At 45.8% G+C, this 23,776-nt stretch overlaps 1 protein-coding gene and 1 pseudogene across 6 annotated transcripts in view; one reads left to right on the top strand and one right to left on the bottom strand.

The window, feature by feature from the left end:
• UBAP2 (ubiquitin associated protein 2) overlaps positions 1-23,776 on the top strand; it is a 163,385-nt gene that overhangs the window by 18,701 nt on the left and 120,908 nt on the right. For 2 of the 6 annotated variants that reach the window (XM_039474616.2, XM_039474615.2), the window contains exon 1: positions 1,294-1,579. The exons of 3 other annotated variants lie outside the window; for them this stretch is intronic. The gene's annotated coding sequence lies outside the window, so the exon portion shown is untranslated. Of the gene's footprint in view, positions 1-1,293; positions 1,580-23,776 lie in introns of those variants that run through there. One more of the 6 variants, XM_039474617.2, reaches the window with a different exon arrangement.
• LOC141583747 (interferon-induced transmembrane protein 3 pseudogene) lies at positions 21,861-22,313 on the bottom strand (annotated as a pseudogene).

The raw sequence follows: 23,776 nt of genomic DNA, 5'->3' as shown, positions 1-23,776 counted from the left end.
CCTTCTTTTCGACTGAGCATGCAACTTTGGGAGGGACTCTCATGGAGCAATGAGAGAGGAAGGGACCACCTGTCTAGCTAGCCAGATCAGCCAAATCAATCCTGGCGATCAGTAAGGTGACAGATATTGCAGCCAGATCTAGCTCACATCCAAATAGGTCAATAAATGGAAAATACTTAAAAACACTATGCTACAGTTATAAACCATCATCTTATTTATGCTTAACTCTTGGAGTTTACAATAGGTCAGAGCCTATTGAGAGGAGGTCATTAGGTAATTTTCCAAGACAGAAGACCTGGGTCTCTTCGGTCAAGAAACAACTCCAAGCTTCTTTTTTAAATCCTTAACTAGGGGAAATCCTGGACTTAAGGGGCTGATTATATATATAATATAAATGATAATATAGGCCAGGAGCGGTGGCTCACGCCTGTAATCACAACACTTTGGGAGGCCAAGGAAGATGGATGGATCACAAGGTCAGGAGTTCGAGACCAGCCTGGCCAATATGGTGAATCCGTCTTTACTAAATATACAAAAAATAGCCGGGCATGGTGGCGGTCGCCGGTAGTCCCAGCTACTCAGGAGGCTGAGGGAGAAGAATCGCTCGAACCCGGGAGGCAGAGGTTGCAGTGGGCTGAGATCGCGACAGTACAGCCTGGGCGATAGAGACTCCGTCTCAAAAAAAAAAAATTGTATAAACGGCTGACATAGAGTAGGAGTTCAATAGATGCTAGTCTTTTCACCCAGAAGGGGCTTGGAAGGGCAAAACCAGAACCGCACTGAACAAGACTGAAAACGAGTTGCCCTTCCGCTTTGCGGTGGCTCTTGCTGGAAAACCGTTGGCGTTTTCCCGCGCGAGGGGCGGAGCACAGAGCAAGCGCTGGAACCCGAGAGCGGAACCCCATCCCCCGCCAGGACTACACCTCCCAGCAGGTACCACGCTCCGCCACCAGGCGTGGGCTTTCAGTGGTATTAGTCTTTCAAGCCAGCTTAATCCGTTTTCCGTCCCGGCCTTCCTTCGGCACTAATGTCTCTACCGGGTGCGTCTAGAAGCCCGCAGGGGAAATGCTGCGGTAGGGAGGGTCGCTTTGGCTGTGCAGCATGTTGGGAGTCGTAGTCCCCTCGGCAACGTTTGGGAGGCCAGGCTTGCTCTCAGTGGTTGGGCCACATCACGTGACGAGAGAAAGGCGGCCATATGGGAGCAACCTATAGTGCCTTGTGAGGTCATCATGGCGCGACAACGAACTGCAGTTGTGGGCATCCTGGATACGGTGGGTAACACTCGCCTGATGACTCCCAGGACAATATATATCATCAAGTCTCCCTTATTTGTTCACCTCCGCGCGGTTGGCATCGCAGAGTTGAGGTGGAGTTTGTGGCTAGCGGAGGCTGCGCGCTGTCTGGGCGGCTGGGAAGCGGCGCACGAGCGACGTGTTGTGGCTCCTCCTTCGCCCGTGACGTAAGGTCACGTGACGGGTTGGGCAGCCTGTGCCGCCGCCGCCGCTTTGTAAGAGGCACATTGGCAGGTAACGAGCGGCGGCGGCGGCAGCAAGTCTTGAGTCCACCGAGAGCAGCAGCGGTAATTGCTATCCTCTCCCTCTCCTTTCCTGTTCCGGGGCCCTGAGCGCTGTAGCCAGCGCTTTCTAGTTCTGGGTTCAGCTCGTCTGAATCCCCATCGCCTTCAGACTGCCTCGGCGCCCAGCCTTGAGGACCGGGCCGAGTTTCACTTGCTAGCTCCACTCTCCCTCTGTGTCCAGGCCCGGGCGCCCTCCTCCCTCTTCCCCTCACGTTGCCCTGTACTCTTCCTACTTAACCACGTCCCGGTCGGCCGGGCCCCACCCAGCCCCAGGAGCGCCTCCCCTCCCCCTTTCGGGTTTATGCTCTGGAGGGTGTGGTTTTCTTTCCCACCTCGGTGCCTGCCAGTGGACTGGAGCTTCCCAGCCACGCTGTCGGTCCCGTCTGATCACCTTTCCGCTTTCCTGCCGGTAGCTAGTGTTGGGACTGGCCCTCTTAGAGCCCCAACTTATGCGCTCTCTAACCTTTCCTGGCTTAGCCGAAGGCACACTTCAATTCTACTTCTCCTTTTCAATTCTGGAGGGCATTGGTCTCAGTTGGGACTCAGTTTTTCTCATCACCCCCGGTTCCTGTAGTCTGGTTAGTCCTGTAGTTACAGTTCAGTCGTTAATGTAGATTTTTGAGCGCTTTGTAAACCGCCGAGCGCTGGCTGTTAATACACATTCAAAATGTTATTCTTTCATTGGTGCATTACAACTCAGTTCTGTTTGCCTCTGAATCACTTTCCCAGTCGGCTTTTCCGCCTTTTCTCCCGAGTTTTCAATCTAATTAGTTGCCCACGCATCTCAACTGTCATCGCTCAGGCCTTTAATCCTTGCTTTAGGGGTTGATCCCATCATTATTACTGTTATTTCCTGTTTGATGTAATCCAGTCATTTACTACCACTTCTATTGGATATAGTTTTTACCTCACATTCAAGGAAGGTATATGGTTTGCCAGTATTTAGGCTTATTACCTTTCTATAGCACCAGTGTATCCTACCAGTTGAGAGATTTTACAAAATTACTGTTAATTTTAGAGATATGGTCTCCATATGTTGTCCAGGCTGGCCTCCAGCTCTTGGGCTCAAGCGATTCTTTCACCTCAGCCTCCTGAGTAGCTGGGATTACAGGAGTGCACCACGGTGTCTAGCTAGTTGAGGGTTTTTTCAGGTCTCCAGAAGGTGTCCAGAGATCTTTTCTTTGAAGGGCATATAATTAATTTCTTGGGTGAACCCAGTTATATTTCCTTTTCCGCTATGACAGCAGTTTTTTCACCAAGGAGTATGCGACTAGTTATTGCATTCCTCACTTTTCGCTGTGAATTGTGTGTCCTTTTTAGTGTCAGTTTGTGAAAGGTGGAAGGAAGATGAACATGATACCTAAGCTGTTCTGTATTCTACGTTGGTGTGTTCCCTTTTTACCTTAGGAAATGAAATGTATACCTCTCCCTGGAGATGGTAACTTTCTTCCAGTACACTCACCTGTGGATCCCCTTAGCTAGGGCCGACGTTCCATTGCTTTAAAGGCTTCTCTTACCAGGCAGAAGTGATTAGTTTCCCACACTACCCTTTTGCTTGCTGCCAGTGTACTCCTGATTTTCCTACTTATGGCTAGTTGACACATGTGGCAAGAGATTTTCTCACAGCTCTTATTTCCCCCATTTGCTTTTCTGTTGCCTCTCATCCTCAATAATTATGAAACCTTTTAGACAAGGAAGGTTTTTGTTGTGATTGAAATATGGCCGAAAGTGGTGGCATGGGAGAGAATAGAGAATGAGGCCATGGGAAAGGGTTGTGGTAATTGCCCCTCCTGCCTGTTTCCTGCTGCTCTGGTTTCCTCTGTCCTCTCTTTAAATGTGGGCTGGACCAACAGTAGTCACATGGAGTTGTCTTTAGAACTATACTGGAACAACAATAACACCTCTGCTTCCCTTTCCTGGTTACTAGTACAGCCTCTGTAGTGATGACTAGGATCGTCTGTCTTAGTATTAGCCTGAGTAACTTATTGTTTGGGGAGAAATAGAATAGTATGACAACATGGAAAAGTATAAGTTTATTTCAGTACGTACTTGTGTTGTGATGGGAACTGGTCCCTGTATCTACCCTCTTAAGTATAAAGTATATGTAGAAAGTATAAACTGTCTTGAAGGTTTGGAGTGGTCCAAAGTGAAGCTTTTACTTCTAAAATGTTAGCTTTGAATTGTTGATTTCCCAGTCGTCTTTTTTTTTTTTTTTTTTGATGGTGGAGTTTAACTCTTTTTGCCCAGGCTGGAGTGCAGTGGTGTGATCTTGGGTCACCTCAGCCTCTGCCTCCCAGGTTCAAGCAATTTTCCTGCCTCAGCCTCCGGAGTAGCTGGGATTGCAGGCATGTGCAACCACGCCCAGCTAAGTTTTTGTATTTTGAGTAGAGATGGGGTTTCTCCATGGTGATCAGGCTGGTCTCCAACTCCCAACCTCAGGTCATCGCCTTCCTAGGCCTCCCAAAGTGCTGGGGTTACAGGGGTGAGCCACCTCACCCGGACCTCTTTTTTTTTTTAAAATGATGATTTAAGATTTCCTTTGTTGGCCGGGCGCGGTGGCTCAAGCCTGTAATCCCAGCACTTTGGGAGGCCGAGGCGGGTGGATCACGAGGTCGAGAGTTCGAGACCATCCTGGTCGACATGGTGAAACCCCGTCTCTACTAAAAATACAAAAAATCAGCTGGGCATGGTGGCGTGTGCCTGTAATCCCAGCTGCTCGGGAGGCTGAGGCAGGAGAATTGCCTGAACCCAGGAGGCGGAGGTTGCGGTGAGCCGAGATGGTGCCATTGCACTCCAGCCTGGGTAACAAGAGCGAAACTCCGTCTCAAAAAAAAAAAAAAAAAAAAAAGATTTCCTTTGTTAATAAGATAACTTTTTTGGCAGGGAGGATGAGGGGTGGGTGGGGGTGAGGGGATGGTAGATGTGGGGGTGGGTTGGTAGAGGTTGGAGGGGACGGTTAAGTGGATGATAAAGGGTTAATGCCTGCTCAGAAGAAGCAGTCTGCAGGCATTCACAAACTGTAAAGTTCTCTGCCCTCAAGCAAATCTGTCTTTCTTTATTTTTTCTTGTGAGAAACCTGTATGTCAGCAAATACCCCTTCACTCTTAGTTGTTAATCTGAATAAATGGAGTGTCCTTAAAATCCAAGTGTTGGCTGGGCGCGGTGGCTCAAGCCTGTAATCCCAGCACTTTGGGAGGCCGAGGCGGGTGGATCACGAGGTCGAGAGATCGAGACCATCCTGGTGAACATGGTGAAACCCCGTCTCTACTAAAAATACAAAAAATTAGCTGGACATGGTGGCACGTGCCTGTAATCCCAGCTCCTCAGGAGGCTGAGGCAGGAGAATTGTCTGAACCCAGGAGGCAGAGGTTGCAGTGAGCCGAGATTGCGCCATTGCACTCCAGCCTGGGTAACAAGAGCGAAACTCCATCTCAAAAAAAAAAAAAAAAAAAAAAATCTAAGTGTTATGGGCTAGGCATGGTGGCTCACACCTGTAATCCCAGCACTTTGGGAGACCGAGGTGGTTGGATCACCGGAGGTCAGGGGTTTGAGACCAGCCTGACTAACATGGAGAAAGCCCTGTCTGTACTAAAAAGACAAAATTATCTGGGCATGGTAGCGCATGCCTGTAATCCCAGCTACTTGGGAGGCTGAGGCAAGAGAATCGCTTGAACCCGGGAGGCGCAGGGTGGTGAGCCTAGGTTGTGCCATTGTATTTCAACCTGGGCAATGAGGGAAACTGTCTCAAAAAAAAAAAAAAAAAAAAAAAAAAAAAAAGCTAAGTGTTATGGCACCCATGGTGTGGAATGTTAACTTAGTAGATCTCATAGATTTTAGAAGCAGCTGTTTTTTTCCAGAAAGGAGAGTGGAGATGTAACATGAATGAAGGCAAAGAGAGGGAGGATCTGTAGAGAATATCACCATGTAATCTTTGTGGTAGATTTTGAAATACTATTTTTCGAGATGGCGTTTAGCACTGTTGCCTGGACTAGCATGCAGTGGCATAATGTTGGCTCACTGCAACCTCCGCCTCCCAGGTTCCAGCAGTTCTCTTGTCTCAGCCTCACAAGTAGCTGGGATTACAGGCCCCTGCCACTACGCCCAGCTAATGTTTTGTACTTTTAGTAGAGACGGGGTTTCACTATGTTGGCCAGGCTGGTCTCAAACTCCTGACCTCGTGATCTGCACACCTTGGCCTCCCAAAGTGCTACGATTACAGGCTTGAGCTGCTGCGTCCAGTCCGTAATTTTGACCCAACTATCAAGTATTTAGGAATAGGATCCTTTTTTCTCCTAACTCAAAGAATCAAATTCATCACATTTTTACAATTTTTTTTTTTTGAGATGAAGTCTCACTCTGTTGCCCAGGCTGGAGTGCAATGGGGAGATCTCGGCTCACTGCCTCCCGGGTTCAAGTGACTCTCCTGCCTCTGCCTCCCGAGTATCTGGGATTACAGGCACTGCTACCACACTCGGGTAACTTTTTGTATTCTTAGTAGAGACGGGGTTTCACTATGTTGATCAGGCTAGTCTTGTACTCCTGACCTCAGGCAATCCACCTGCCTTGGCCTCCCATAGTGCTGGGATTACAGGTGTGAGCCACTGCGCCTGTTCTAGTTTTTCTTTCCTTTTTTTTTTTTTTGTTGAGACGGAGTTTCGATCTTGTTACCCAGGCTGGAGTGCAATGGCCCGATCTCAGCTCACCGCACCCTCCGCCTCCTGGGTTCGGGCAATTCTCCTGCCTCAGCCTCCTGAGTAGCTGGGATTACAGGCACGCATCACCATGCCCAGCTAATTTTTTGTATTTTGAGTAGAGACGAGGTTTCACCATGTTGACCAGGATGGTCTCCATCTCTCGACCTCGTGATCCACCCGCCTCGGCCTCCCAAAGTGCTGGTATTACAGGCTTGAGCCACTGTGCCCGGCTGTCTGTTCTAGTTTTTACAATTTTAATGTAAACTGCTTATGCTGGTATTTCCTACTAGTTTAATTGACATTTTTTGAGTTTCTCTCAAAGATGCTGCTTAAGAATTTTTTTTGGTACTTTTTAATTTTTATTTTTTTTCTAACCATTTGTAAACAATGGTAAGTTTCAGTTTTTTGATAACTCATTTTCATGCTGGACATAGCACAATTGAATTGAAATCCATTTAACTATTGGATTTGAAGTATAAAATAGGGCTCACATTAAGGAGTAGAGTAGGTGTTTTATTTAAGACCAGGCAATCTTAGAGACATAGTCTCACTCTGTCACCCAGGCTGGTGTGCAGTGGTATGATCTCAACTCACTGTAACCTCTGCCTACCAGGTTCAAGTGATTTTCCTGCCTTAGCCTCCTGAGTAGCTGGGCTTACAGGTGTCCGCCAACACACCTGGCTAATTTTTGTACTTTTAGTAGAGATGGGATTACACCCATGTTGGCCAGATTGATCTCGAACTCCTGACCTCAGGTGATCTGCCCGCCTTAGCCTCCCAAAGTTCTGGGATTATAAAATTAGCCATCACGCCTGCCTAATTTTTGTATTTTAGTAGAGACAGGGTTTTATCTTGTTGGCCACATTGGTCTTGAACTGACCTCAGGTGATCCCCTGCCTTGGCCTCCCAAAGTGCTGGGGTTACAGGCATGAGCCACCACACTTGGCCTCTTTTTTTATTTTTATTTTTTGAGACAGAATCTCACTCTGTTGCCCAGGCTGGAAGGCTGTGATGCCATCTTGGCTCACTGCAACCTCTGCCTCCCTGGCTTAAGTGATTCTCATGCCTCAGTTTCCCAAGTAGCTGGGACTATAGGCATGCACCACCGTACTCAGCTATTTTTTTTTTCTCTCTGAAATAGAGTTTCATTCTGTTGCTCAGACTGGAGTGCAGTGGTGTGATCTCGGCTCACTGCAGCCTTCACCTCCCGGGTTCAAGCAATTAGCCTGCCACCACATTTGGCTAATTTTTGTATTTTTTGTAGAGAAAGGGTTTTGTCATGTTGGCCACTCTGGTTTTGAACTCCTGACCTCAGGTGATCCACCTGATTCGGCCTCCCAAAGTGCTGGGATTACAGGCGTGAGCCACCGTGCCTGGCCTTTATTTTCCCCCTAAAACATAGAGTATATGCTTTAAAAATAAAGTTGGGGCTGGGCACGGTGGCTCACGTCTGTAATCCCAGCACTTTGGGAGGCCAAGGTGGGTGGATCACGAGTTCAAGAGATTGAGACCATCCTGGCCAACATAGTGAAACCCCGTCTCTACTAAAATATAAAAATTAGCTGGGTGTGGTGCTCGCCTGTAGTCCTAGCTACTTGGGAGGCTGAGGCAGGAGAATTGCTTGAAGCTGGGAGGTGGAGGTTGCAGTGAGCTGAGATCGCACCATTGTACTCCAGCCTGGCGCCTGGCAAAAGAGTGAGACTTTGTCTCAAAAATAAATAAAAAAAATAAAAAATAAATAAAGTTGGGGCCTGGGTCACTGCCTCCCGCTTGTAATTCCAGCACTTTGGGAGGCTGAGGTGGAAGGATTGCTTGAGCAGGAGTTTCAGACCAGCCTGGGCAACATAGTGAGACCTTGTCTATAAAAAAATGTAAAAATTAGCTGGACATGATGGCATGTACCCAGAGTTCCAGCTACTTGGGATGCTGAGGTGGGAGGATTGCTTGAGTCCAGAATGTTGAGGATCCAGTGAGTTATGTATGATTGTGCCATTGCACTCCAGCCTGGGTGACAGAGACCCTGTCTCAGTAAATAAATAAATAGGATTATACTTGGCGTACTTGCTGATCTTTATTGAAAAATACAGCATAGTCTGGGTGTGGTGGCTAATCCCTGTAATCCCAGCACTTTGGGAGGCCAAGGCAGGTGGATCACTTGAACCCAGGAGTTGGGAGACCAGCTTGGGCAATGTGGCAAAACCCTGTCTCTACTAAAAATACCAAAATTAGCTGGGTGTGGTGTGCTTGTAGTCCCAGCTACTCAGGAGGCTGAGGTTGGAGGATTGCTTAAGCCTGGAAGGCTAAGACTGCAGTGGGCTGTGATTTTGCCCCTGTGTTTCAGCCTGGGTGACAGACCTTGTCTCAGAAGAAAAAACCCCAAACCAGCATACATACCATAGAATATATATGAGGCATAAAAACGTGTAGATCTGTCAATGTATAATGTAGAAGCTGGTGGGGGGAAAAACATATGTAGAGTTGTTTTTTATTGGAGAGAGGATCTTGCTTTCTTGCCCAGGCTGCAGTGCCATGGCATGATTATGGCTCATGCAACCTCCATCTCCCAGCCTTAAGTCATCCTCCCACCTCAGACTCCTGAGTAGATTGAACCACAGGGATGCGTTACCACGTTCAGCTGATTTTTCTTCTTTGTAGCGTGGGAGTCTTGCTGTGTTGCCCAGGCTGGTCTCTTAGGCTCAAGTGATCCTTCTGCCTTGGCCTCCCAAAGTGCTGGGATTACAAATGTGAGTTTAACGCCTGGCCCCATGTGTAAAATTAAAAAAAAAAAAAAGTAAAATGAACAACCAAGAAATAGGACACTACTGCTACCTGGAAGTTCCCTGTGTATGCCAGCTACCAAGGCATTTTTTTTTTTCACTTTCCTAGACATAACCATTACCATACATTTTAGGTTTACCATTCCTTTGTGGTGGTGTTTTAAAATAGAGACAGGTTCTTGTTATGTTGCCTAGGGTGGTCTTGAACTCCTGGGCTCAAGTGATCCTCCTGCTTGGTCTTCCAGAGTCTTGAGATAGATAGGTATAAGTCACTGTGCAGGTTCTACTATTCCTTTTTTTTTTTTTTTTTTAAGACAGAATCTCGCGCTGTTGCCCAAGTTGGAATGCCGTAGTGCAGTCTTGACTCACTGCAGTCTCCACCTCCCAGGTTCAGGTGATTCTCCTGCCTCAGCCTTCCAAGTAGCTGGGATTACAGGTGCGCGCCACCACACCTGGCTAATTTTTGTATTTTTAAGTAGAGATAGGGTTTCGCCATGTTGTTGGTCAGGCTGGTCTCGAACCTCTGACCTTGTGATCTGCCCACCTCAGGCTCCCAAAGTGCTGAGATTATAGGCATGAGCTACCGTGCCTGGCAATTTTTTGTATTTTTAGTAGAGGGGGGTTTTGCTATGTTGGCCAGGCTGGTCTCGAACTCCTGACCCCATGATCTGACTACCTTGGCCTCCCTAAGTGCCAGGATTATGGGCGTGAGCCACCTCACCTGTCCTACTGTTACTTTTTTACAATAATTTTACCTTACATGTATATCCATAAGCAACATATGGTTTAATAGTGCCCATTTTCTGTCTTATTCTCAATTTAAGAAGAATTGTATGATTCTTCAGATGCTTGATTCTTTCACTCTTACATGCTTGTGATTTACCCATTTTGATTTCTTATTTTTTTCCCCCTCCTCAAAACAGGGTCTCACTCTGTTGCCCAGGCTGGAGTGCATTGGCACAATCTTGGCTTACTGCAGCCTCCACCTCCCAGGTTCAAGCAATTCTTCTGCCTCAGCCTCCCAAGTAGAGTAGCTGGGATTACAGGCGCCTGCCACCACACTCAGCTAATTTTTGTATTCTTGGTAGAGACAGTGTTTGACCACATTGACCAGGCTGGTTTTAAATGCTTTTTGTATTTTTATTTTTTGAGATGGAGTTTCACTCTTTGTTGCCCAGGCTGGAAGTGCAGTGGTACAATCTCAGCTCACTCCAGCTTCGGCCTCCTGGTTCAAGCAGTTCTGCTTCAGCCTCCCAAGTAGCTGGGATTACAGGCATGAGCCACCACATCTGGCTAAAATTTTTTTGGTATTTTTAGTAGAGATGGGGTTTTACCATGTTGGTCAGGCTGGTCTCGAACTCCTGACCTCCAGTGATCTGCCCACCTCGGCCTCCCAAAGTGCTAGGATTACAGGTGTGAGCCACTGCACCCAGCCCGTTGATTTCTTATAGTAGTGTGATGTTACATTGTAAGGATGTGCCACATTGCCGGGCGCAGTGGCTCACGCCTGTAATCCCAGCACTTTGGGAGGCCGAGGTGGGCAGATCACAAGGTTAGGAGTTTGAGAACAGCCTGGCCAACAAGGTGAAACCCTGTTTCTACTAAAAATAGAAAAATTAGCCGGTCATGGTGGCACATGCCTGTAGTCCTAGCTACGTGGGAGGCTGAGGCAGGAGAGTCACTTGAACCCAGGAGGCAGAGGTTGCAGTGGGCCAAGATTGCACCACTGCACTCCAGCCTAGTGACAGAGGGAGACTGTCTCAAAAAAAAAAAAAAAAAAAGCCGCAATAACATTGTAATGCCTGGGAAAAGGAATGATGGTCTAATAATACAGTATATGTATAATATCTGTAACATCTGATACAAATCCATATTCAGAATTTTCCCAATGGTCCACAGAAACTCCTATTTATTTATTTATTTTTTGGGACAGAGTCTCACTCTGTCACCCAAGCTGGAGTGCGCTCACTGTAACCTCTGCCTCTTGGGTTCAAGTGATTCTCCTGCCTCAGGAGCAGCCTCCTGAGTAGCTGGGACTACAGGCTCGTGCCACCATACCCAGATAACTTTTTTTGTATTTTTAGTAGAGACGGAGTTTCACTGTGTTGGCCAGGCTGATCTCGAACTTTTTTTTTTTTTTTTTGACGGAGTTTCGCTCTTGTTACCCAGGCTGGAGTGCAATGGTGCGATCTTGGCTCACCGCAGCCTTCGCCTCCTGGGTTCAGGCAATTCTCCTGCCTCAGCCTCCTGAGTAGCTGGTATTACAGGCACGCACCACCATGCCCAGCTGATTTTTTTGTATTTTTAGTAGAGATGGGGTTTCACCATGTTGACCAGGATGGTCTCGAACTTTTAACCTCATGGTCTGCTCCCTTCGGCCTCCCAAAGTGCTGGGATTACAGGTGTGAACCACTGCACCCTGCCCCACTTTTTTTTTGTGAGACAAGATCTCACTCTGTCACCCAGACTGAAGTGCAGTGGTGAGATCTTAGCTCGCTGTAGCCTTGACCTCCCTGTGGCCTTGACCTCCCCGCGCTCACAGATTTGTGCCACCACACCCAGCTAACTTTTTTTGTTGTTGTTATTGTAGAGACAGGGTTTCATCATGTTGCACAGGCTGGTCACCTGTAATCCCAACACTTTCGGAGGCCAAGGCAGGTGGATCACTTGAGGTCAGCCTGGCCAACATGGTGAAACCCTCCATTTACCAAGAAATATAAAAGTTGGCCGGGCGCGGTGGCTCACGCCTGTAATCCCAGCACTCTGGGAGGCTGAGGCGGGTGGATCATGAGGTCAAGAGATCGAGACCATCCTGGGCAACATGGTGAAACCCCGTCTCTACTAAAAATACAAAAATTAGCTGGGCATGGTGGCACGTGCCTGTAATCCCAGCTACTCAGGAGGCTGAGGCAGAAGAATTGTCTGAACCCAGGAGGCGGAGGTTGCGGTGAGCCGAGATCGCGCCATTGCACTCCAGCCTGGGTAACAAGAGCGAAACTCCGTCTCAAAAAAAAAAAACCAGAAATACAAAAGTTTAGCCGGCGTGGTAGCACAGGCCTGTAGACCGAGCTACTTGGGAGGCTTAGGTGGGAGAATTGCTGGAACCCTGGAGGGGTGGCGAAGGTCCCAGTGAGGCGAGATCATGCCACTGCACTCCAGCCTGGGCAACAGAAGGAGACCTTGTCTCAAAAAAAAAAAAAAAAAGAAAGAAAGAAAGAAAAATTGAAAAGAAAGACTTAAGAGATTATATCCTCTGTCGTTTCTGTGAAATGCTCAGAGTTTGTGTTACTACAGACAGATTAGGCCTAAATGGTGGTCCTCCCTTTGCAAATGGCATATGCCACTCTATAGGTGTTCACTTGAATGAATATTGCTGCCAGTTGTCAATGTTAGATGTTGGAATACAGATGAATGATGTAGGTTCCTGATCTTCAGTTGCTTACATTTTAGTGAGCAGATAGACACAGTTTAAATGTATGTATAGGATTCTAGGGTACTGCTGGCCATGACAGAAAAAAGCATTGTTGAATTGAGCTTGGGTATTTGGCAAGGATTCCTTGAGCTGGGGAGCCTGAGCCTTATTTTTCTTAGAGTCTTCCTATAGAATCAAGTATAGCCAAATTCCTGAAGTTAGTCACTTCTCTTTTTAAAACACTTTGAATTTTGTATTCATAGTTTAATTAGAATTTGCTGTTAGTTTGCTTTGTTCTATTTTGTTTGAGACTGGATCTTACTCCGTTACTCAGTAGTTCAGTGATGCGATCAGGCTCACCGCAGCCTTAACCTCCTGGGCTCAAGTGATGCCCACCATCCCCCCCACCCCCCCCAAAAAAAAGAGAGAAGATGAGTACGTCCAGTATGCCCTTGAGTAAACATGCCTGTGGAAGGTGGAGTCATAAAAGCAAGGACAATTTAGAATACCAAGGCTGGTTTGGCCAAAGTGTCGGGATTAGAAGGAATAATGTATTTTATTGAGGAGTTGGTGGTTTGTGAACAGAAGTTGATGGGTTTTAGCAGTGTTTGTTTGTTTGTTTATTTTTGATATGGAGTCTCACTCTGTCACCCAGGCTGTAGTGCAGTGGTGCGATCTTGGCTCACTGCAGCTTCTGCCTCCCAGGTTCAAGTGAGTCTCATGCCTCAGCCACCTCTGAGTAGCTGGGATTACAGACACGTGCTACCACACCTGGCTAATCTTTATTTTATTTTTATTTTTTCGGGATGGAGTCTTGCTCTCTCGCCCAGGCTGGAGCGTAATGGGGTGATCTCAGCTCACTACACCCTCTGCCTCCTGGGTTCAAGTGATTCTCCCACCTCAGCCTCCTGGGCAGCTGAGATTACAGGTACCTGCCATTATGCCTGGCTAATTTTTTGTATTTTTGTCGAGATAGGGTTCACCATGTTGGCCAGGCTGGTCTTGAATTCCTGATCTCAGGTGATTCGCCCGCCTTGGCATCCCAAAGTGCTGGGATTACAGGCCTGAGCCACTGCACCTGGGCATTTTGTTTTGTTTTGTTTTTATTTTTGTTTTTTTTGAGGTAGGCTCTCATTCTTTCACCCAGGCTGGAGCACATTTGCTGGATTACAGCTCACTACAGCCTTGACTTTTGGGCTCAAGTGATTCTCCTGTCTCAGTATGCCATGTAGCTGGGACCAGAGATGTGTGTGGCTGATTTAAATTTTTTTTTTTTTTTTTTTTTTTTTTGTAGAGGCAAGGTCTCATTTTGTTGCTCAGGCCGGTCTTGAATTCCTGAGCTCAAGCGATCCTCCTTACCTTGGCTTCTCAAAGTGCTGGGATTATAGGCATAAGCTACTGTGCCTGGCCAAAAATAAAATTTCTATGGCAAGGGAAAAATGTGTTCAAGAATGGAACAAGTTTGCATTGGCAGTTGCGGAAGAGAAGTTGCTGCTGAGGATAGAGGATAAAAGATAACCAGGATGGTTTAATGTCAGAAAAGGCAAGGTAAAGTATGAAATATTTTGAATGACTGATGAAAGAAGGAGAACAGAAGAAAGATTTGATAATTAGGAGGTCAATGGTGACCTGCAGAGTAGCATTTTTCCTACTGTTAGAGTGATAGGATAATGAAACCAGAATTAAAGAAGGTTAAGGAGATGTTTAGTGAGGAAATGGAGGCAGTGAGTATATTCGTTTTGAGAAATTATGTAGTTCTTGCTTACAGGAGTGCTTGGAAGATAATTTTTCTGAGCCTTTGTTTTTGAGAGTAATCCAAATGTAGAGAACAGTTAGCAGTTCTTTGTGGGGTTTTTTCTTTTTTTGAGAGGTAGTCTCCCTCTATTGTCCAGGCTGGAGTGCAGTTGTGCAATCTGCTGGTTGAGTGCAGCCTCTGCCTCCCGGGCTCAAGCAATTCTCCTGCCTCAGCCTCCCAAGTATCTGGGACTACAGGCACACGCCACCACACCTAGCTAATTTTTTTATAGTGGAAATGGGGTTTCACCATGTTAGCCAGATTGGTCTTGATCTCTTGACCTCCTGATCTACTCACCTAGGCCTCCCAAAGTGTTGGAATTACGGGTGTGAGCCACTGCACCCAACCAGTTGAGTTTTTCTTTAGATGTATAAGAATGTGAGACATTTTTCATTAGTATAGTGTTAGGAGCTTTCTTTATTAAGGAATTTTTTATTTTGTATTTGGATGAAAACTGGGCCTGTTACCTACCTGGCAGGTGTGTCAATGTTTAAATAGATGGCACGACTTTGTTTTGTTAGATACATTTTTTTTTTTTTTGAGACAGAGTTTCACTCTTGTTACCCAGGCTGGAGTGCAATGGCGCGATCTCGGCTCACCACAACCTCCGCCTCCTGGGTTCAGCCAATTCTCCTGCCTCAGCCTCCTGAGTAGCTGGGATTACAGGCACGCGCCACCATGCCCAGCTAATTTTTTAGATTTTTAGTAGAGACGGGGTTTCACCGTGTTGACCAGGTTGGTCTTGATCTCCTGACCTCATGATCCACCCGCCTCAAAGTGCTGGGATTACAGGCGTGAGCCACCGCGCCCGGCCATTTTTTTTTTTTTTTTTTTTTTTGAGACGGAGTTTCGCTCTTGTTACCCAGGCTGGAGTGCAATGGCGCGTTCTTGGCTCACCGCAACCTCTGCCTCCTGGGTTCAGGCAATTCTCCTGCCTCAGCCTCCTGAGTAGCTGGGACTACAGGCACACGCCATCATACCCAGCTAATTTTTTGTATTTTTAGTAGAGACGAGGTTTCACCATGTTGCCCAGGATGGTCTCGATCTCTTGACCTCGTGATCCACCCGCCTCGGCCTCCCAAAGTGCTGGGATTACAGGCTTGAGCCACCACGCCCGGCTTGTTAGACACATTCTTTAGGTAACAGACATTTTCAAGAAAGTTGCTTTTGGCACGTGTGCATCGGTAGTAAGGATTTCAGTAAAATAAAACCAATATACTTTTATTGGAAGAAAAAAAAACAACCTAGGACTTTATATTCTAGATTCATGAGAAAAGTTGAAGAACTGTAATGAAAAACTGTCTGAAGTATTAAAGAAATCAGTATTTCTATTTTAGGCTTGTCATAAAACCTAGAGATGATGTAGCTGTCTCAAAAATGACTTGATAGATATGTTGAACTTTTATAAATCACTTGTGAAATATTTGTGAATTTGTGACAGTTGAGTGCCAAATGTTGAAATGGTTCATGCAGAGATGTGAATAATGAGAATTATTTTAGGTCATCTGGTCTTCATTAAGAATTGATTTGAAGCCAGTTGAGGTGGCTCACCCCTGTAATCCCATCACTTTAGGAGGCTCAAACAGGCAGATCACCTAAGGCCAGGAGTTTGAAAACAGACTGGCAAACATGGTGAAACTCTGCCTCTACTAAAAGTACAAAAATTAGCTGGGCATGGTTGTGCATGCCTGTAATACCAGCTACTCAGGAGGCTTAGGCAGCAGAATCATTCGAATCTGGGAACTGGAAGTTGCAGTGAACTGGGATCACTCTATCACATTCCAGCCTGGGCAACAAGAGTAGAACTTTGTCTCAAAAAAAAAAAAAAAAAAAAATTGATGTGATGCTTTATTGTAGTCACAGTTGCTTTGGAGGCTGAAGTGAGAGAATTGCTTGAGTCCAGGAGGCAGAGGTTGCAGTGAATTGAGATTGCACTACTGCACTGCAGCCTGGGTGACAGAGGGAGACCCTGTCTCAGGGAAAAAAAAATAAAGTATACAATTAAGTTATTATTGGCTATAGTCATCCAATTGTGCTATCAAATAGTGGGTCTTATTAATTCTTTTTTTTTTTTTGTATTCGTTAACCATCCCTACCTCCACTACCACCCTTTCCAGCCTTTGGTAATCATCTTTCTACTGTCTATGGTTATGAATTCAATTGTTTTGATTTTTAGTTCCCACAAATAAGTGAGAACATGTAATATTTGTCTTTCTGTTCCTGGCTTATTTCACTTAACATGCTGATTTCCAGTTCCATCCATGTTGTTGCAAATGACAGGATCTCATTCTGTTTTATGGCTGAATAGTACTCCACTGTGTATAAGTGCCATGTTTTCTTTATTCATCTTTTGATGGACACTTAGGTTACTTCCAAATCTTAGCTATTGTTTTTTTTTTTTTTTTTTTTTTTTTGAGACGGAGTTTCGCTCTTGTTACCCAGGCTGGAGTGCAATGGCGCGATGTTGGCTCACCGCAACCTCCGTCTCCTGGGTTCAGGCAGTTCTCCTGCCTCAGCCTCCTGAGTAGCTGGGATTACAGGCACACGCCACCATGCCCAGCTAATTTTTTGTATTTTTAGTAGAGACGGGGTTTCACCATGTTGACCAGGATGGTCTCGATCTCTTGACCTCGTGATCCACCCGCCTCGGCCTCCCAAAGTGCTGGGATTACAGGCTTGAGCCACCGCGCCCGGCAATCTTAGCTATTGTAAACAGTGCTACAACAAACATAGGAATGCAAATATTTCTTCAATATACTGATTTCCTTTATTTTGGGTATATACCTAGTAGTGGGATTGCTGGATCATATGGTAACTCAATTTTTAGTTGTTTCCAGAATCTCCAAACTGTTCTCTATAATAGTAGTACTATGTGTTGAGTATTATCATGGCTTTTCTGTGCTTGAAAATAATAAGCAACAGTTAAACATAGTGGCTTAGAGTATCAAGAGGAAGATTCTATTTTTTTTTATTTTTTATTTTTAAGACAGGGTCTCTGTTGCCCAGACCAGAGTGCAGTGGTGGCTCACTGCAACCTCTGCCTCCCAGGTTCAAGTGATTCTTGTGCCCCAGCCTCCAAACTAGCTGAGATTACAGGTGCATGCCACCATACCTGGTTAATGTTTGCATTGTTCGTAGAGACAGGGCTTTACCACGTTGGCCAGGCTGGTCTCAAACTCCTGACTTCAAGTGATTTGCCTGCCTTGGCTTCCCAAAGTGCTGGGATTACACTAAGCACCAAACCCAGACTAAGAAACGGAAGATTCTTTCTTTATTTTATTTTATTTATTTATTTTTTAAGATGAGGTTTCACCATGTTGGTCAGGCTGGTCTTGAACTCCCGACCTCAGGTGATTCACCCACCTTGGCCTCCAAAGTGCTTGGATTACAGGCGTGAGCCACCGTGCCCAGCCCAGAAACGGAAGATTCTTAATCTTTGTGACTGGTTACGGTCAGCAAGACTGTACTAGAAGAAAAATTGTTTTATTGAACTTGTATCCATAAGAAAGCTGAGGTAGATTAGGCTATATTTTGATACCTTTCTTCCTTCTGACTGATGAAAGAGCAAAGGTGGCTTTCCTCTTTATCCTCTTCCCTATGAAGCCTTGGCACAGACTAACTAGTGGGAAGTTAATCTTACTTTGGTGGATGCAGATCTGGAGGCTGGGGGCAGAGTGAGTGTGGGTGTAGGAAGACAAATTAGCAAGAGACATGCCTCAGTCTTTATCACAGATTAAGGCTATTGTGTTGTTGGGATTAAATCTGTGACTTAATTTGGTCTTTCGTCCTTTCAGGAGAGGATAGATGGGGATTCCTGCAGCTGAACATGGTTGGCGAAAGAGCCGTGTTCAGCTAGAGTTAGGGATAGAATTTGACATGAATGAGGATGTTCAGTTGGCAACTTGTTAGCACTTTTTAAATTTTTTGGTGAGACATGGTCATGCTCTGTTGCCCAGGCTGATCATAGCTCACTACTGGGCTCAGGAGATCCTTCCACCTTAGCCTCCCAAGGAGCTGGGACCACAGGTATGTGCCACCATGCTTGGCTAATTTTTAAATGTATTTTTTAGTAGAGACGAGGTCTCGTATGTCTCAACCCAGCTTGAGTTCAGACTCCTGGACTCGAGCAGTCCTCCCTCTTGGCCTCCCAAAGTGTTGAGATTACAGGTATGAGCCACCGTACCTGGCCTGTTAGCACTTTTCGTTAATATCCGGGAAATAGACTCTTTTTTTCTCTCTCCTCTCTCCCTCCCCTCTTCTTTTTTTGAGACAGTGTCTTGCTGTGTTGCCCAGGCCAGAGAGCAGTGGTGTGATCTCAGCTCACTGTAGTTTCAGCCTCATACGTTTAAAAATTAGCCGGGTGTGTGGTATATACTCGTGATCCCAGCTATTCTAGAGGGTGACGCAGGAGAATCACTTGAATTTACTTGGGAGAGCAAGTTAATAGGTATGTTCTAGTGTTGGAATAGATTTGTACTAATTTCCTACATTCCCTCACAAGATGATTATAATAATTGATACAGAAACAGAAAAAGTTAATGTTTATTGTACTGTATCTGCCAAAGAAGAGAAATGTGTACTAGATTTTAGAGGGCATTTATGTAAAAAATGGTAGGGACCTTTTTTTTTTTTTTTTTTTTTTTGAGATGGAGTCTTGCTCTGTCACCCAGGCTGGAGTGCAGTGGTGTGATCTTGGCTCATTGCATCCTCCACCTCCCAGGTTCAAGTGATTGTCCTGCCACAGCCTCCCAAGTAGCTGGGACTACAGGTGCACGCCACTACGCCCAACCAGTTTTGTCTTTTTAGTAAAGAGGGGTTTCACCATTTGGCCAGGCTGGTCTTGAACTCCTGTCCTCAGGTGATCTACGTGCCTTGGCCTCCCTAAGTGGTGGGATTATAGGCATGAGCCAGAGCGCCTGGTCCTTATTTTATTTTTGAAACAGGGTTTCACTCATCTCCTAGGCACTGCACTAGGAATGCACTGGTGTGATCACGGCATATTGCAGTCTCCACCTCACAGGCTTAAGCGATCCTCCCACTTCAGCCTCCTAAGTAGCTGGGACCATAGGTGTGCTTTTCACACCTGGATAATTTTTAAATTTTTGTAGAGATGAAGTCTCCCTGCTTTTCCTAGGTTGGTCTTGAACTCCTGGCCTCACACTACTCTCCTGCCATAGCCTATCAAAGTGTTGGGATTACAGGCATGAGCCACTGTGCCTGGCCTATGTATGCATTTCTTTATTTTTTTTTCCAAGATAGAGTCTTGCTTTGCCACCCAGGCTGGAGTGCAATGGTGTGATCTCGGATCACTGCAGCCTCCGCCTCCCAGGGTCAAGCAATTCTGCCTCAGCCTCCCAAGTAGCTGGGATTACAGATACCCACCACCACACCCAGTGAATTTTTGTATTTTTTGTAGAGATGGGGTTTCACCTTGTTGGCCAGGCTGGTCTTGAACTCCTGACCTTGTGATCCACCCGCCTCAGCCTCCCAAAGTGCTGGGATTATAGGCATGAGCCACTGCGCCCAGCCTGGGGACCCCTGCTTTATTGAATAGGCTTTTTTATTTTTGTTTTTTTTTTTTTCTTTTTGTGGGAGAGAGAGGACTGTTGGAAGCTGTGGTGAAGACTGGTTATAAATAATTACATACTTTTCAAGAGATTCCAGGGCAAAGAATCCTATTTACCTGCTGCGTAAAAGATAGGGTTTAAGGCCTGGTGCAGTGGCTCATGCCTATAATCTCAGCACTTTGGGAGGCTGAGGCAGGTGGATCACCTAAGATCTAGTTTGAGACTAGCCTGGCCAACATGGTAAGTAAAACCCCATCTCTACCAAAAATTAAAAAATTAGTTGAGCATGGTGGCGGCACCTGTAGTCTCAGCTACTCTGGAGGCTGAGGCAGGAGAATTGCTTGAACCCAGGAGGTGGAGGTTACGGTGAGCCGAGATTGCGCCACTATACTACAGCCTGGGCAACAAGAGGAAAACTCTGTCTCCAAAAAAAAAAAAAAAAAAAAAAAAAAAACAGGGTTTAGAGCTGAGTTAGCAGGATAGGATAGGACAGATGTGTGAAAACAGCGATGCGCACTTAAATACCTTTCCCTGCCGGGCGCAGTGGCGCAAGCCTGTAATCCCAGCACTTTGGGAGGCCGAGGCGGGTGGATCACGAGGTCAAGAGATCGAGACCATCCTGGTCAACATGGTGAAACCCCATCTCTACTAAAAATACAAAAAATTAGCTGGGCATGGTGGCGCGTGCCTGTAATCCCAGCTACTCAGGAGGCTGAGGCAGGAGAATTGCCTGAACCCAGGAGGCGGAGATTGCGGTGAGCCAAGATCGTGCCATTGCACTCCAGCCTGGGTAAAAAGAGCAAAACTCTGTCTCAAAAAAAAAAAAAACAAAAACAAAAAACCTTTCCCTTCTTGACCTTAGGTAACCAGAAAGAGAATTGTGATATCAAATAAATTTTGACATCCCATAGTGTTTTAGTTCACCAGCACTTACCCTTTCTATGGACAGGTTATATCCATGGAACAGCAGATAACTTTGTGGTTCTTCTGTCAGCCAAGTGTGGGTGTAGGGGAATTCAGCCTTGTCCATCAGCTGCTAGAGTCCTGACCCTGCCCTTAACAGCTGTGGAGAATAAAAGTATCAGCTTGTTTAGCTTCTGGCATGCTGGGTACAAGCAGTTGAGCTGCATGGAACTGGATCTCATAGTTGAGTTTCTTGGCACTCTAGCAACCTTATTCTCTCCTTGATTGTCTGTGTAGACTTTGTCTTGGTGGCCTGTTATGGGCCTTCTAATTTATTTGAGATTTTTATTTTATTTTATTTTATTTTTATTTATTTATTTATTTTTTGATACGGAGTTTCGCTCTTGTTACCCAGGCTGGAGTGCAATCGCGCGATCTCGGCTCACTGCAACCTCCGCCTCCTGGGTTCAGACAATTCTCCTGCCTCAGCCTCCCGAGGAGCTGGGATTACAGGCACGTGCCACCATGCCCAGCTAATTTTTTATATTTTTAGTAGAGATGGGGTTTCACCATGTTGACCAGGATGGTCTCGATCTTTTGACCTCGTGATCCACCCGCCTCGGTCTCCCAAAGTGCTGGGATTACAGGCTTGAGCCACTGCACCCGGCCTATTTATTTTTTTAAGATGGGGTTTGACCATGATGGCCAGGCTGGTCTTGAACTCCTGACCTCAGGTGATCCACCCACCTCGGCCTCCCAAAGGGCTAGGATTACAGGCGTGAATCACTGTGCTTGGCCTTATTTGAGATTTTTAAATTTTTATTTTATTTTTTATTTTTTTAAATAATAGAGATGGCTTCTCACTGTGTTGCCTGAGCTGGGTTTGAACTCCTGGACTCAAGTGATCCTCCCTATCTTGGCCTCCGAAAGTGTTGTGATTACAGGCATGAGCCACTGTGCCAGGACAGATTCTTTTATTTATTCTTTTTTTTTTTTTTCAGGAGCACGTGCACTTTATTGAACCACTGTAGAAAAGTGTGTGAGGGTGAAGGACTGATAAAGGATGGGCTGGGGGCAGGGCGAGGGATGGAAGCTGGAGTACAAGGGAGACAGACAGGTCACGGGCAGAGCCCCTGGCCCGGATGATTCCTCTGGATCTACTGATAGGCTTGCAGAATCAGGATTGGGATGATGATCATCAGAATGGTCATGATGATGCCCAAAATCAGGGCCCAGATGTTTAGGCACTTGGTGGTGGAGGCGTAGGCCTGGGTCCCGGTCAGGTTGCCAACCCTCTTCCTGTCCCTAGACTTCACAGAGTAGGCAAATGCTATGAAGCCCAGGCAGCAGGAGTTCATGAACAGGGTGTTGAACAGGGACCAGATGACGTGGTCAGGCACGGAGGCCTCGCTTCGGATGTGGATCACAGTGGATGTCGGGGGTGCAGGGTTGTGGGTCACCCCCAGTGCAGCCACCTCATGCTCCTCCTTCAGCATCTCATAGTTTGGGGGACGGTCGGTGCTGGCGGGAGTGAAGAAGGTTTGGGCAGTGTGGTTCATGGTGTCCGGGAAGACCGGCTGTGGTGGGGTTGCTGGGATGCTTCTCAGTGGGCCCTCCCCTTCCCCATTCTATTTATTCTTAAATAAATAAATTCAAGTGGATTCTCCTGCCTCAGCCTCCCGAGTAGCTGGGATTACAGGCATACATCCCCACACCCAGCTAATTTTTGTATTTTTTAGTAGAGACAGGGTTTCACCATGTTGGCCAGGCTCATCTCAAACTGCTGACCTCAAGTGATCCTCTTACCTCAGCCTCCTAAAGTTCTGGCATTACAGGTGTGAGCCACCATACCCAGCCTTGGCCTCAAATTCTTAATCTAAGTTAATTTTGTCTTCTGCAGGTATGAATAAATGAATTTTCTCTGCAGAAAAGGTTGAGAATATTGAGTATTTTCTGAGTAGAAAAAGCAGGAATCAGATTAGAAATTAAACAAAAATAAAACAGAAGTGGTCACAGAAGCATACCAGTATAGAACCTATGGGTGTATCTGAAAGTCTGAGAAGTTAGGTGAGATCTGGTCTAGACCACATCTTTGTCATCACGCACAAGCTTTGCAGGTGATGGCAACAGTAATTATGCTCTTGTATCGAAGAGGAAGCCAAGTTGGAGACTATTACTTATCCGTGACTGAACGGTTAGCCTTGCAACATAGCATAAGAGCACACAGTGTAGAGCCAGAAGTCCTGGGTTTGAATATTACGTTCACCACTTATTAGCTGTGACTCTGTGTATCTTAGTTTCCTCTCTGTAAAATGGGAGTAGTAGTAATGTGTACTCTATAGGGCTGGAAAGATTAGTAACTTAATACTATACATATAAAGTGCTTAGAATGGTGTCTAAAGTGTTTTAGTAAATGGTATGTGTTTTCTGCTATTATTATTATCATTACTTACTGGTTTTAGACTTTGGGGATGAGTGGACATATATAGATAATGACCTTGGACCCATCCTTGCCAGCTTAAGATAGACCCTGCACCAGTGGTCTTGTGACTGAGTGAGCAACATCTCTAGGCATTTCTTGATGAAGACTTGGTTCTTCAACATAAATTGTGTATCCTGTTTTTAGTAGTTGTGTATCCTTAGCCCATTATGTAATTCATGTCATCTGAACTAATTTGGTTTGGAAAAAAAAATTAATATTTCTGTTCCTGGAATGTAAATTTGTTTCTTTGTCAGCATCCTGGTTTTAGAACTACCTTCTAATCAACGCTTTGTGATGCTATCCTGAATATATGCAGTGTATGTATGTAGTTTGGGATTTAATTATCTATTCAAAATTTTATTAAACAGCTATTGAAATCTTCCCTCTTCTCAGTATGTTGTCAGCAAGTGTTCTTTAACTTTTCAGAATGATAAAATGTGTTCTTGCTTTTCATTTAGGATATATTACATACTACTTAGAAAAGTTTTACCTGACAGTGTTTTTTGTATGCCTTAAAGTTGGATGGATTTATGCTTATTTAAGCTTTAACAAATGCTGGTGATTGTTAAG

Source organism: Saimiri boliviensis, chromosome 2 (genome assembly GCF_048565385.1).
Source record: "Saimiri boliviensis isolate mSaiBol1 chromosome 2, mSaiBol1.pri, whole genome shotgun sequence".
NCBI classification, from domain to species: Eukaryota; Metazoa; Chordata; class Mammalia; order Primates; family Cebidae; genus Saimiri; species Saimiri boliviensis.
This window is presented reverse-complemented; position numbering and strand designations above follow the sequence as displayed.